We start from the raw sequence: 13,870 nt of genomic DNA on the forward strand, positions 1-13,870 counted from the left end.
TACAACAGTCATTCATAGTCACCTTAATTACATAAATTGGATAATTATTTATAAAATTTAGTGGACTAATAACAATTTCACATTTTAGTAAAGTAATTCTTTTAAAATCTAGAAACTCATCATATACTTTAAGAAAATTTTTTGGCGGATTAATATTCCACATTTCTTGACGAAAAACTTTATTTGTACCATTTTTTAAATAAATATCCTGTAGTTTAACATGATCAGATAATGATGAATCAACTAATTGAATATAATTACGATATGCCTGTATTACAACAAATACAAAATATGGCATATCAAATAATGTAGGGTTATTGTACTTTGTTATATCTAGTTCAAAACTGTTTTTAACAGACAAACCAGAAACTTCATCTGTTTGAAGTTTGTAAAAAGAAATAGGATTTTTAGGATTTTGTAAAATATTTTCAGGTTGGTCAATTTCGAAATTTGGATCATATTTAACAACTGGTACATGTATTTCCATAGATTCTATAATAATTTTACCTTTTTTAGGTAATAAATCTTTTATTTCACTTCCAGTATCATTTGTATCAGACCAACATAGAATTACAACTCCAGAAGATGAACAATGTGTAAAAATTACAGATACATCTCCTTCAAACATTTTTTCAATATAATCTTTAAGAAATTCCACCAAGAAATGACAATGGATAAAGTACTTCATTTGTTTTACTATTTATTTTTCCTTTATTAATAATATGTATGCCCTTCTAAACTTATTTTGTGAGTAACAGATGAAGTTATATGTAGTAAGATGAAGAAATACAAGGATGTTCAATTTTAGATAACAATATTATTTCCTTTTGTTATTGTTACAAAGTCAAACAATTTGGTTACACAATTGTCAATTTACTTTTTGTAGGTTTTCCATTATAGGTTGGATAATCTATACCATTATTCAAATAATACTAAAATTCATATTTAATCGAGCATGATTTGGATGTAGCTAACCATCAACAATAGTTATTTCAATTTATTTGTTAGGAACGTTTAAATTATTTTCAGGTTTTTCAGTAACAGAAATTGAGTAAAACTGATAACTTTAAATTTTATTCATGAGGCAGTCTAATATTGTTTTAGTAATTAGTTGTTAAGTTAAAAATTTATTAAGATATTTTTAAAATAACTGTTGGAGTAGCACCATTAAAGTAAATTAAATTATCATTTTCATCAGTTATAGCAAATTCTATATCTATAACTGCAATAAAAGTAGGAACATTTACTGAATATTTTGGTTCATAAATTTTGGTTCCACCAAATTCTGCATTAGATTTAAATAAAGCAATAATATTACTTTCTGTATGAAAATGATCATTATGTTTTACAAACATTCCATCAGCTAGATTAAAATTTACATTTATCAATTCAAAACTAATTATTTTAGAAACATCTTTTAGTTACAGCTTTATCATTAGGTAGAACAACTTGATTATTAAAACGAAGTAAATTTCCAATACCATCTTGTATATCGATATACAATTTAAAATCTCATTCAATAGTTATTCTTTTTAAAATTACACTGCCTGAATGGGTATATTAGGTTTTTTCGTATGAATAAATTTTTGAAAATTTTTAAAACTGTATTGACCTACAGGATTATCAATTGTTTCTCCATCACAATAAAGTTTACTATTTTTTGAGGTACTTTTTAGTGTTACAAAAGTCGAATAATAACTAAGTAATGAAACATTAGTATAATTATTAAATATTGGAGCAGTTAATCTATTTCTAAGTATACTAGATTTATCACTAAGTTGAAAGTGGTGTTTTTTTTACTATTGAAGAATTATTAATAAAAATAAAAATTATTATAAAGTGGAAAATATAAATAAATGTAAAAATATAAATAAATAAAAAATATAAATAAATAAATATATTATCAAATAAATGAACAAAACAGATTGGGAACCTAAACTAAGAATTCCAGAAAATAATTTGGAAAAACAAACGTGTTAAACTTTTACCAATTTCTATAAGATGTGCAAAAATTGAATAGAGTGGTTTTGGGAAATCAACATTATTGAGTGGTAATTATATTTTAACTCCAGTATGATTATATTGGAAGAAAATTAATCATTTGATTATATATTCATAAAGTTTAGAACAACCAAAATATCAAGTATTTACAAAACAATGTAAAAAAATTTAGGAAAAAATTAATAAACAAATTGATATCTTTATTGAAAATAATGAAGAAATTATTCATTACATGAATGTAAAGAAAATTCAATTGTTGAATTTGATGATTTTATTTCAGAAAATCAAGATATTGTTACAGATTATTTTACTAGAGGCCGAAACAAAGGTGTAGATTGTTTTTACATAGTTCAAATTTATTCAAAAATACCAAAACAGTTAGAGATATTTTAAATTTTTTAAATATATTTAGATAATATGACACAAATTTAAAACGTATATTCAATGAAATTGTTGGTGGAGATTTAAAATTTGATAATTTGAAAGTCTTGTGTTGTAAATGTTAAAATGATGACTGGTTCTTTAACTGTAGATTTGTCTATAAAATAAATAAAGGCAATTTTAGAAAAAAATACAACTTATGTAATCATCATAAACAATACACAAAACCATTACCTTTATTATTAAATTGACATTAAACAAATAACATAAACATAAACATAACATAACATAAATTTTAAACACAAATGTTAAACATAAACATAAATGTTAAACATAAACATAAATATTAAACATAAACATATACCTTAAAAATAAACTTAAACATTAACTTTAAACATAAATATAAATGTTAAACATAAACATTAAACATAATTAATGTTTGTCTTCCTTAATAAAAGTCCGCAAAGTATCATGAAGGAGTTGTTAATAAAGCTAAATAATATAGACAGAAAGTTGAAGAACTAAAAGAAAAATTTAAACTTTGTATAAAGCAATCAAATACAGAATATGAAATATATAAAAAGGTAGATCAACCTGTTTTGATCCTGTTGAAAAAGTAAAAAAAAGGTATTGAAGTTTTAGGTGATAATGTTTGAAAAAGAATTCAAGAAAATTGGGAAGTTGAAAAACAAATGATTCCCTATCGTCACTAGATAGCATATTTTGAAGATTTACCACCAATTAAAACTCTCAAGGATTGGTGTGATGATATTCCTGGAAAACATAATTATACATTAATGAAACAGATACAGGATGTTTCAAAAATGACCGGTATATTTGAAACGGCAATAAAAACTAAACGAGCAGCGATAGAAAAACACCGTTTGTTGCAATATGCTTGGGACAACAGTACATTTTTCAGGCAGACAAACTTTCGAAATTACAGTAGTTACAATTTTCAACAACAGATGGCGCTGCGGTCTGGGAAACTCTATAGTACGATATTTTCCACATATCCACCATGCGTAGCAATGATATGGCGTAGTCTCTGAATGAAATTACCCGAAACCTTTGACAACGTGTCTGGCGGAATGGCTTCACATGCAGATGAGATGTACTGCTTCAGCTGTTCAATTGTTTCTGGATTCTGGCGGTACACCTGGTCTTTCAAGTGTCCCCACAGAAAGAAGTCACAGGGGTTCATGTCTGGCGAATAGGGAGGCCAATCCACGCCGCCTCCTGTATGTTTTGGATAGCCCAAAGCAATCACACGATCATCGAAATATTCATTCAGGAAATTAAAGACGTCGGCTGTGCGATGTGGCCGGGCACCATCTTGCATAAACCACGAGGTGTTCGCAGTGTCGTCTAAGGCAGTTTGTACCGCCACAAATTCACGAAGAATGTCCAGATAGCGTGATGCAGTAATCGTTTCGGATCTGAAAAATGGGCCAATGATTCCTTTGGAAGAAATGGCGGCCCAGACCAGTACTTTTTGAGGATGCAGGGACGATGGGACTGCAACATGGGGCTTTTCGGTTTCCCATATGCGCCAGTTCTGTTTATTGACGAAGCCGTCCAGGTAAAAATAAGCTTCGTCAGTAAACCAAATGCTGCCCACATGCATATCGCCATCATCAATCCTGTGGACTATATCGTTAGCGAATGTCTCTCGTGCAGCAATGGTAGCGGCGCTGAGGGGTTGCCGCGTTTGAATTTTGTATGGATAGAGGTGTAAACTCTGGCGCATGAGACGATACGTGGACGTTGGCGTCATTTGGACCGCAGCTGCAACATGGCGAACGGAAACCCGAGGCCGCTGTTGGATCACCTGCTGCACTAGCTGCGCGTTGCCCTCTGTGGTTGCCGTACGCGGTCGCCCTACCTTTCCAGCACGTTCATCCGTCACGTTCCCAGTCCGTTGAAATTTTTCAAACAGATCCTTTATTGTATCGCTTTTCGGTCCTTTGGTTACATTAAACCTCCGTTGAAAACTTCGTCTTGTTGCAACAACACTGTGTTCTAGGCGGTGGAATTCCAACACCAGAAAAATCCTCTGTTCTAGGGAGTAAACCATGTTGTCTAGAGCACACGTGCATGTTGTGAACAGCACACGCTTACAGCAGAAAGACGACGTACAGAATGGCGCACCCACAGACTGCGTTGTCTTCTATATCTTTCACATCACTTGCGGCGCCATCTGTTGTTGAAAATTGTAACTACTGTAATTTTGAAAGTTTGTCCGCCTGAAAATGTCCTGTTGTCCCAAGCATATTGCAACAAACGGTGTATTTCTATCGCTGCTCGTTTAGGTTTTATTGCCGTTTCAAATATACCGGTCATTTTTGAAACACCCTGTATCAATGATATATTTAATAAATCTGAAGAAGAAAATAAAGATAAATATATAAATGCAAATAAAAGTAAAAATATAAACAAAACTAAGTTTATAAATGTTAGTGAAAAAATGTTAAAGTATATAAATCATAGTGAAGATAAAGTATTTGGATAAAAACCTATTGGTATGTTTAAATATGTTGGTAATTTACCTATAGAATTTAATGGTGATAATTTAATAATTGGTGGTACAGATGGATTAATGAAACTTTAACTGAAAAACAAATTACTATGGAAAATTTAAATAAAACGTTTATTGCTTCAGATTTATCAAAATATGCAGGTATTCTATTTAATTCAGGAGCATTATATTCTAACAGTAATCCAAATAAAATAATATCAAGTAGAGGTAATAAATATAATTACTTAATAAAATAACTTATATATCTTTAACTTCCAAATTTAAAAAAAAATATAATTGATTCTTCAGATAATAGTTGTCCAGAACACGAAGGTAAATGTTTAATTAAAAAATATACAGATAAATCATTTAAATATGTTTGAATTAAGTTAGACAATTAATTGATAGATTAACAGTAATTCATGGTGAAGCATTAGCTGGAAATAAGAATACTCATAATTAAAATGTTAGCATTGTAGAATGATGACAAGTACATTTAGTGATTTTATAATTGAATATCTAAAAGAAATTCCATATTTAATTAGATTTTTAAATAATCTTCCACATACGTTATAGAAAAGTGAAAAATATGAAACAGATTAGTTAATACTTTAATAAATAAATTACCATTTGAAATGCATCTTCCAGGTTATAATCATTGTGGTCCAGGTACAAAATTACAAGAAAGATTAAATAAGGCTAATAAAGGTGTAAATCCATTAGATGAAGCTTTTGAAAAATAAAGATTTACAAAAAAGACATGAAGCTGTTAAAAAACTACAGTTAAGTGCAAAAGAAAGATTATGCAAGGGATGCTTTCATTTGGTGAAAAACTAGCAGCAACAGCTATTACAGAGATAATGTATGGAAGAAGAAAATTAAGGTTGGGTTTAGAACTAGGGAAAATGGTTGGGCATTATAAAAATCGTTATAAAATTTAAACTACATGAATTTTTAACTATATCAAAAATCATTATAAGTTTTAAACTTTATACATTTTTCAACTATATAAAAATCTTTATTATCTATTTAATTATATAAATGAATAACTATCAAATTGATTATACTTTGCTGCCTAGTGACAAAACTAAGCAAAGTCAATTAAATTAAACTTACGTAATGTAGAATATAGTACAATTGAACTATTTTCAGCTGATGTCCAAAAAAGGAAAAAGGAAAACGAAAGTTGGTGCAAATTTAGTTATTACAGATCCTGTGCCTTTTGTTAAAAACGTTATTGAATATTTAACTAAAAAGGAAGATGGTAACGGACTAACACATCATTATGGTGGATTTTTACCATTATTATTAGTTGCATTACCATATTGAGCAACAAATGGTTCATTAGCATGAGGATATGCAGCATTTGCAAATGCAGTATTAAATAAAACGAAGAATGATAAAGAATTAGAAGAACAAAATAGACATATCTTAGAAATGAAAAAGAAAGCAGGTATTAGGAGTAAGAAGACAAAAAGAATTCCAAAAAGTAATTGATAAATATCCTAATGCATTAAGTAATTTAGAAGTAGAAAAATAATCAAAAACAATTAAAAATTCAAGCTTTTTGTAGTCTTAAATGATTGATCAATTGCCAAATAAGTAATTTATAACTGAGTGTGGTATAGTAAATTTAGATACATCTCATAATCCTGATAATTATTGGATTTGTTATTTTAAAAATAATGATATTTAGTTTTTGATTTGTTTGGTGGTAATAAGCCAAAATTAGTTAATTAATTAGGAAAAAATGAAGTATACGAAAATATTGAAAGAATACATAATTTTGATGAGGGAATATATGGCCACTTGTGACTATTTGTTTTAAAATTACTTTGTGATAAATATATTTTTATTAATATTTACTTTGTGATAATTATAATTTTCATATTTTAGATTTAATGAATGCAAATTTTTAGAAATAAAATGCAATTAATTAAACAAAATGAACGAGTAATTAATATGTCTACATTCAGTTTAGAAAAAACTGAAAATATTGAAAATAGTAATTAACAACTACAATCATCAATAGATTCTTAGATAACAATTGAAATTAAACAATTTCAATAAGAATTAATGGAATTTTAAAAATAACTGTAAGTTTTATTGGTTTTAAAAATAGAAAACTTGCTAATGTTAATGTCGCAATCGATGCAAAAGATGTAGTAAGCATCAATATTTAGAATAAAAATGTTACAGATCATAATATATAAGTAATTTAGCACAGTTCAGTAACCATTTTACCAAAAAAAGGCTTTCTCAGATTATTTCTCAAAAATAAATTCAATAAAATACTTAAATAAGTTAGGATTTTTAAAGATATATTAGTAAATGAATTTACTTTTATAACAATTATTGAAAAAAAGGTCCTATTTTGAATATGACATTATCTTTAAAAGTATTATTATTGTTGGTAAAAATATAAAGACAGTTTTAAAGTTTGATAATTTCGATTTAACAGAAAGTGTAGCTGATAACTTATAACAAATAAATAATAAGAATCAAACAACTATGGTAAATAAGTTAAATTTTAGAACTGTAAAATTGAAAGATTCTGTTAAAAATGTTCCTGTAGATGTAAATATAACTGTATTTGGTGAAATAATTTGAAATATAATAAATTTTTTGACAATATAAATGGAAAATAATACTTCATCGTATCTACTGTTTAAAGTGTAAGAAGTTTATTGATACACATAATCCACATACAGTAACAACTAAAAATGGAAGACAAAAAATTGGATGTCTTTGTTCAATATGTAAAAGTAAAGGTATGTAAATTGTTGAAAAAATTTGTAGATGGTGAAGGTTTAAATAATGAAAACAATAATAATATTCGTGAGAATATAATTAATGTACTAAATAAACCAATTAGAAAGAATTTTAAATGAAGAAATGTTGTTTCTTTTAAAATAGATGATTTATGGCAAGCTGAATTAGTAGAGATAAATTCTGGAAGTGTAAAAGGAATTTCAAAAGTATTAAAGACAATAATTGATGTTTTTTCAAAATATGCAGTTACTGTTCCTATTAAAGGTAAAACAGCCAAAATACAGTTGATGCTTAAAAAAATAATCAATGGTTAGTAAGCCAAATAATTTATATACAGATTATTAATGTTATATAGCAATAATTTTATTAATTTAATAACTTATAATGACCATATGGTAATGTATCTATTTTATTTTCCAACACATATATCATGATGACTTTTTTATTTACTTGACTTGTATGTATTTCAATTGTTTTAGCTTTCACTCAATCATATTTTCTATATTGTTCTATATTGTTAAACGAACAATCTTTGTAATCTTGAAAACTTATTCCGTTTTTAACAACACATTTTCTAATTCCTCTAGTTTTCTTTTCTATTTTGTCACCAACTTTGTAAGCATACATCTTTGCTCTTAAACCACAATATTCCTCCATTATTTTTCCATTACATTCATCTCTCATTTTACCATCATTTTTCTTGTTTACTTAAGGAATTCCACACATATTAGCTGTTGTATAATCACTTGCATTAAAGTAAACAATCATTGATTTCATATGTTCATAAAAGACTTAGGTTTTAATATTATAAATATAACTAACAGTATCTTGATAACATAAAACAATATTTTCTCCATATATAGGTTACAAAACTCTATAGTGAAAAACATACATTAATTCTTTAGATAGCTCAAATATACTTAATCCAACAAAAGAGGTTTATTAAATGTTATTTTAGTTTTATTCATATGAATGGCAACAAGATTTTCACTACATACAGTACTTTCTTTAAAGTTTGGTTTGGCTACAAGCTTATCACATACTAAACTATTTGAAACTAATTTCATATCTTGTCTATGTCTTCTATTTTTCACTGTTTTACCAAATACAGAATTATTCATTAATTTATATAAATCTTTTTCAAAATCATTTGTAGCTTTTGTTGTTAACTGTTTGTTTGGATCTGTATACTTCTTTAACCAATTAGATTGTTGAAATTTTACAACTTTATGTATTATTGTAAGTTGAATTCCTGAAGATAAACATTGCTTAAAACTTCTAAAATGTACTACATAATTACGCTTTTTACGTAAAGTAGTTATTAATTTACCTTCATTTGCACCTGGAACAAGTTTTGATTCAGGAGCTAATTGAAAATCTTTATGTACATCATATAATGCTTTTGGGTATTCTAGATCTACTTCGAATATATAACCATTATCCAATTGTTTGCAATTTCATTTATTTTTGTGCAATTAAAATTATTTTGTTCCTCCCATTTGTATCCACCATATGGTAAATATTGGTTCATACCATAATGATATCAATTATTTGCATCTAGATTTATTATTAAAACCTTTTAAATCTTTATTATTTGCTTTTACATATCTTTTACAAAATTGTGAAATTCCACCTCTTATTCCTTTTTCGACCATTAAATGCATATTACAATCATCTAATAATTCAAGTTATTGTTCGGTAATTTTTAACATTGCTTTCCGAGATAAAGCTGGTGCTTTAAAATACCAAGAAGATCCAACAATGTGTATTTATTCATATTGTTCTAAAATTTTCAAAAATGTCACTTAACAATAATACACCAGTTTTAAGATATAAATCATGATACTCACCAAGATTTTATAAAATTGAATTTTTCCCAAACTTATTTTGCATGCTCAAAATCTTCACCTGTTATATCGCAATCATTTAATTTATTATAAAATTTATCTTTTGTTGGTAACTGTTTTTCTTCAAATCTATTCCAAGCATCCATATAATCATATAGATAAACACCTTTTCTAATTACTAAAAAAAATGCTTTAGAAAAATACTTTTCAATATTTTCTAATTTGTTTTTCTCTAAATTTGATGACAGTTTGGACAGTGAAGAAGCCATTAAATTATTTGTTTCAACAAATCTCATTTTTCATTTTTTTACATATACTAAAACTAACGTATTTATTTTCATTACTTGGTATTAGTTGTATTTCTTTATTACTTTAACAAAGTTCTTTTACGAAAAGATGAAAATCATAATCAGATAAATTATGTAAATAAACAGGTACAAAATTAGGATGGTTTAGTTTTTAATTGCAATCATTACACAATGGAGCAATATATTTTCCAGTTAAATGATCATGATGACATACTTTTTTATTATTTTTTGTATAACGACATTTATATAGCGTACAAACATTTTGTATTCATCAAGTGTAACTGGTTTCTTTTCTTCACTTTCAGAATTTATTCTTCCAATTCTTCAATTTCCTATTTTATACATTCAATAAATTTTTATGACAATTTTGTTATCTATAAACAACAGCATGTTTATAATATATATATATATATATATATATATATATATATATATATATATATATATGTATATATATATATATAATAACAAAATCCACTTGTTTCTTGCTTTTGATATTTCACTGTATATGGTATTTCTGGATTTGGTTCTCAATTATCCATCTATAAAAGTACATATTCAAAATCGGCATAAATAACAAATGCAATTTTTTGTGTTAATTGATAATTTTTTAAATAAAAGTAGTCTCCTTCTCTTGGCATTTTAATGGTTTATTAGTTCAACAGTTTGTTGTATGTTTATCTAATTTTTCTTTAGTATTAAAATGACATAAACATAAATCACAAATAAATTTTACTGTTTCGTGTTTGGTAATTTTAATTGATACAAGTCTAGATAAATTTCTTATATAACAAAATGTAAATTATTACCTTTTTTGAAATAATGTAGATTTTCATGTTTTTTTCTTTTTTAGATTTTGTAATTTTCAAAGGATATCTTGATAAATTTCTTCATCATCATCATCATCAAATGAAAAAAATTAATATATACATTAATTATATTTTCTATTTCTGAAATATAATCAACTGGTACAGTAAATTCATTATTTTAAACTTTTTTAACAAGATCAAGCCTAACATTTTTATATTTTGTTATTCTTTCAGCATTTTTGCCTACAAGAAACAAAGCGGCTTTTATATACCATAAAAACATTTTAATCTTCGTTTTTCACATTAACCACCACTCCGTCTTCAGGCTGCAAGTGGCCCATCGGTACCGCCGTATAATCCTCCTTTGAGGATGTGAATAGGAGGGGCGTGTGGTTAGCACACCAATCTCATGGTCGTAATAATGGGTTTCTTTGACGGGAGCCGCTACTATTCAGTCGAGTAGCTCCTCAATTGGCATCACGAGGCTGACTGCACCCCAAAAAATGGAAACAGCGCATGGCGGCTGATGGGTCACTCATCCAAATGCCGACCATACCTGACATTGCATAACTTCAGTGATCTCACGGGAACTGGTGTATCCAGTGTAGCATGGCCATTGTCTATTTTTCACATTAATACACGCTTTTTTGTATTTTATCACTTCAGGTAAAGCAATGTAAGATGATCATTTTAATGGAACATATTTACTAATTGCTAGTTGTAAACCAATAATTGAAAATTAGATATACTGAATTTTTTATCATAATCTTTTTCTTTTAAAATTGTATAGTTTCATGTTTCTTGTCCAAATTCTAGATCTCTTTTTACCTATTTCACCATTTTTAGTATACATTCACAATATAAATTAAAATTTATGTTTCAAATATTCTTTAACAATTTAAAAAAATTTTGTTTTTACTAAAATTAAGGTATGTTTAGGATTAAATATATCTATATTATTTTCTAAATTTGTAATCTGTTTTCAAATGCTCTTTCCACTAAGTAATCTTTACTTGTTTATCTATCTCTAGGTTTTACAAATGTATTTGTAGAAAATGGAAATATTATTTCTAATGTTTTATTCTCTTTAATTAGAGAACATCATAAATATCATAATATGGTAACTTTTCCAAAGATTTTCACTACTTTCACTTTTAACAATATTTGTATTATCATTATCAGGTATATAAATATTAATATTATTTTTAGTTTTTACTTACTTCAGATGTATAATTTTTAGTTACTTCTACAACATTATTGTTAACAATATTAGTATTATTTTCAGATGTATTATTTTCAACAATATTTTTGTATGATTACTATAATAATTAAACGATTATTAATATTAAATATAATTAAATCAGCATTACGTAAATTTTAATAACCTCATAAATTATTTATTTTACAAAATTCACGAAGTTTTGCATCTTTGAATTGTTGTAGTTGTGCAAGAATGTTACTATCCACTTTCCTCCTCTAATTATTACAAAAACATTATTAGCTTTATAAAACTATTTTTTTTAATAAAATTATAATTATTTAATAGCTGCATAAGGATTATTATTTAATAAATAATTAATCAAAAAGAGAATTAGTTTATTATTTAGTTTACCGATATATTAGTTTTTAAACATTTAGTTCATATTTAGTTTAAGAATCAATTATTTTATTATTTAGATTTTAAACAATTACTTTTTAAGAGAATTATTTTACTATTTAGGTTTACAATCAATTACTTTCCTCTTCTATTTATTACAATAAAATTAATTAATTTGTAAAATTTATTTTTATGAATAAAATGGTAATTACTTAATCGATGGATAAGTATTGTTTTATAACATCATAAAGTATTATTATTTAAAGTTAAAGCTTCCTTATTCTTAATATGTTCTAAAGTACATTTATAATTTTATTATTACGTTTATCTTTTTGTGATTTATATAAAAACTATTAAATCTTTAATTTCTTTACATATTTTACATTTCTTTGTAGATGTAGATTCAGTTATAACTTCTTCTTTATTCATTGTAGATTCAGATATTTCTTCATTTTTCATTGTTAATGATATTTTTGCTTGTTCTTCACTTGGATTTTGTCGTAAATGTTCTTTAAAATAATGTTTAGCAACATTTTTTCCACATACACAAGGAATTCGATTTTCTCTGTAAATTTGTAAATGATATTTATTTATGAAATTTAGAAATGGTCTAAATATAGTTCCAGAACCATATTATGCATATTTTTGTAAAGTAAAATTGTCAAATGATTTCTCTGTATTACAATATTTACAAAATTTAGTTTTAACAGAACAATCTCATTGCGCTTGCTTCATTGATATAGAAAAAAAATTATTAGACTAGTGAAAAGGTTAATATTTATAATTTTTATAGTTTTTTTTGGTTTTTAATTTTTAATTTGAAATTGTTCATATAAATTGTTTAAAAAATAATCATCAGAATCATCATCAGATTCATAATAGTGATTTCTAAATTCTTTAGTTCTATCAAGCAAAGGATCAAAAGATCTTGTAGTTACTGGTAGAGAATCAAGAAATTGATCTTATTATTGTTGCTGGTTGAGAATCAACTGTTGTCAGTATTTCAACTGATTTTGGTTGTTTATTTTTAACAAAAATTCTGCAAAGTGGACATTTTTCTTTTTCCTTTAATCATCGATGAATACTTTTTTTATGAAAAATGTGAGTGCAATTTGTTTCAACAAATTGATCATTATTGTCATCACTTAAACAAATCAGACAATCATTATCTTTTTTTACATACCTCAATTAGTTCGTAAGTATCTTTTTCTTTAGCTTTTATTTGGTTTTGGATCTCTGTTTACAAAAAATAATTTTTTATTAGATGTATAAAAACAATTTTGAATGAATCATTTAGCTATAATTTCAAAATTACATTATTTTTAAGAATGACATTGTTAACTCTATATCATGAAATTCATTATTTCTATTTTTAAGTTTCTGCATTCCCTTGAATTTCAATTTCAGTTCCCCTATTTTAATTGTTTCAAGTTCCCAAGGATCAATTAATTTTTCATATCTATTAAGTAAAATGACTTTAATATCATTATTAAGCTGTATAAAAATTTTCTCTCAGTATCTGGCATTTAAATATTCACAGTCAGTAATATTATATAAAACATTTATCTCTACTTTGGTTATTTTTTAAATCTCTTTCGAGACACTAACATCATTGTGTTTCTAGATTATAGTCTCCA

The sequence above is a fragment of the Schistocerca nitens genome, chromosome 3 (genome assembly GCF_023898315.1).
Source record: "Schistocerca nitens isolate TAMUIC-IGC-003100 chromosome 3, iqSchNite1.1, whole genome shotgun sequence".
NCBI classification, from domain to species: domain Eukaryota; kingdom Metazoa; phylum Arthropoda; class Insecta; order Orthoptera; family Acrididae; genus Schistocerca; species Schistocerca nitens.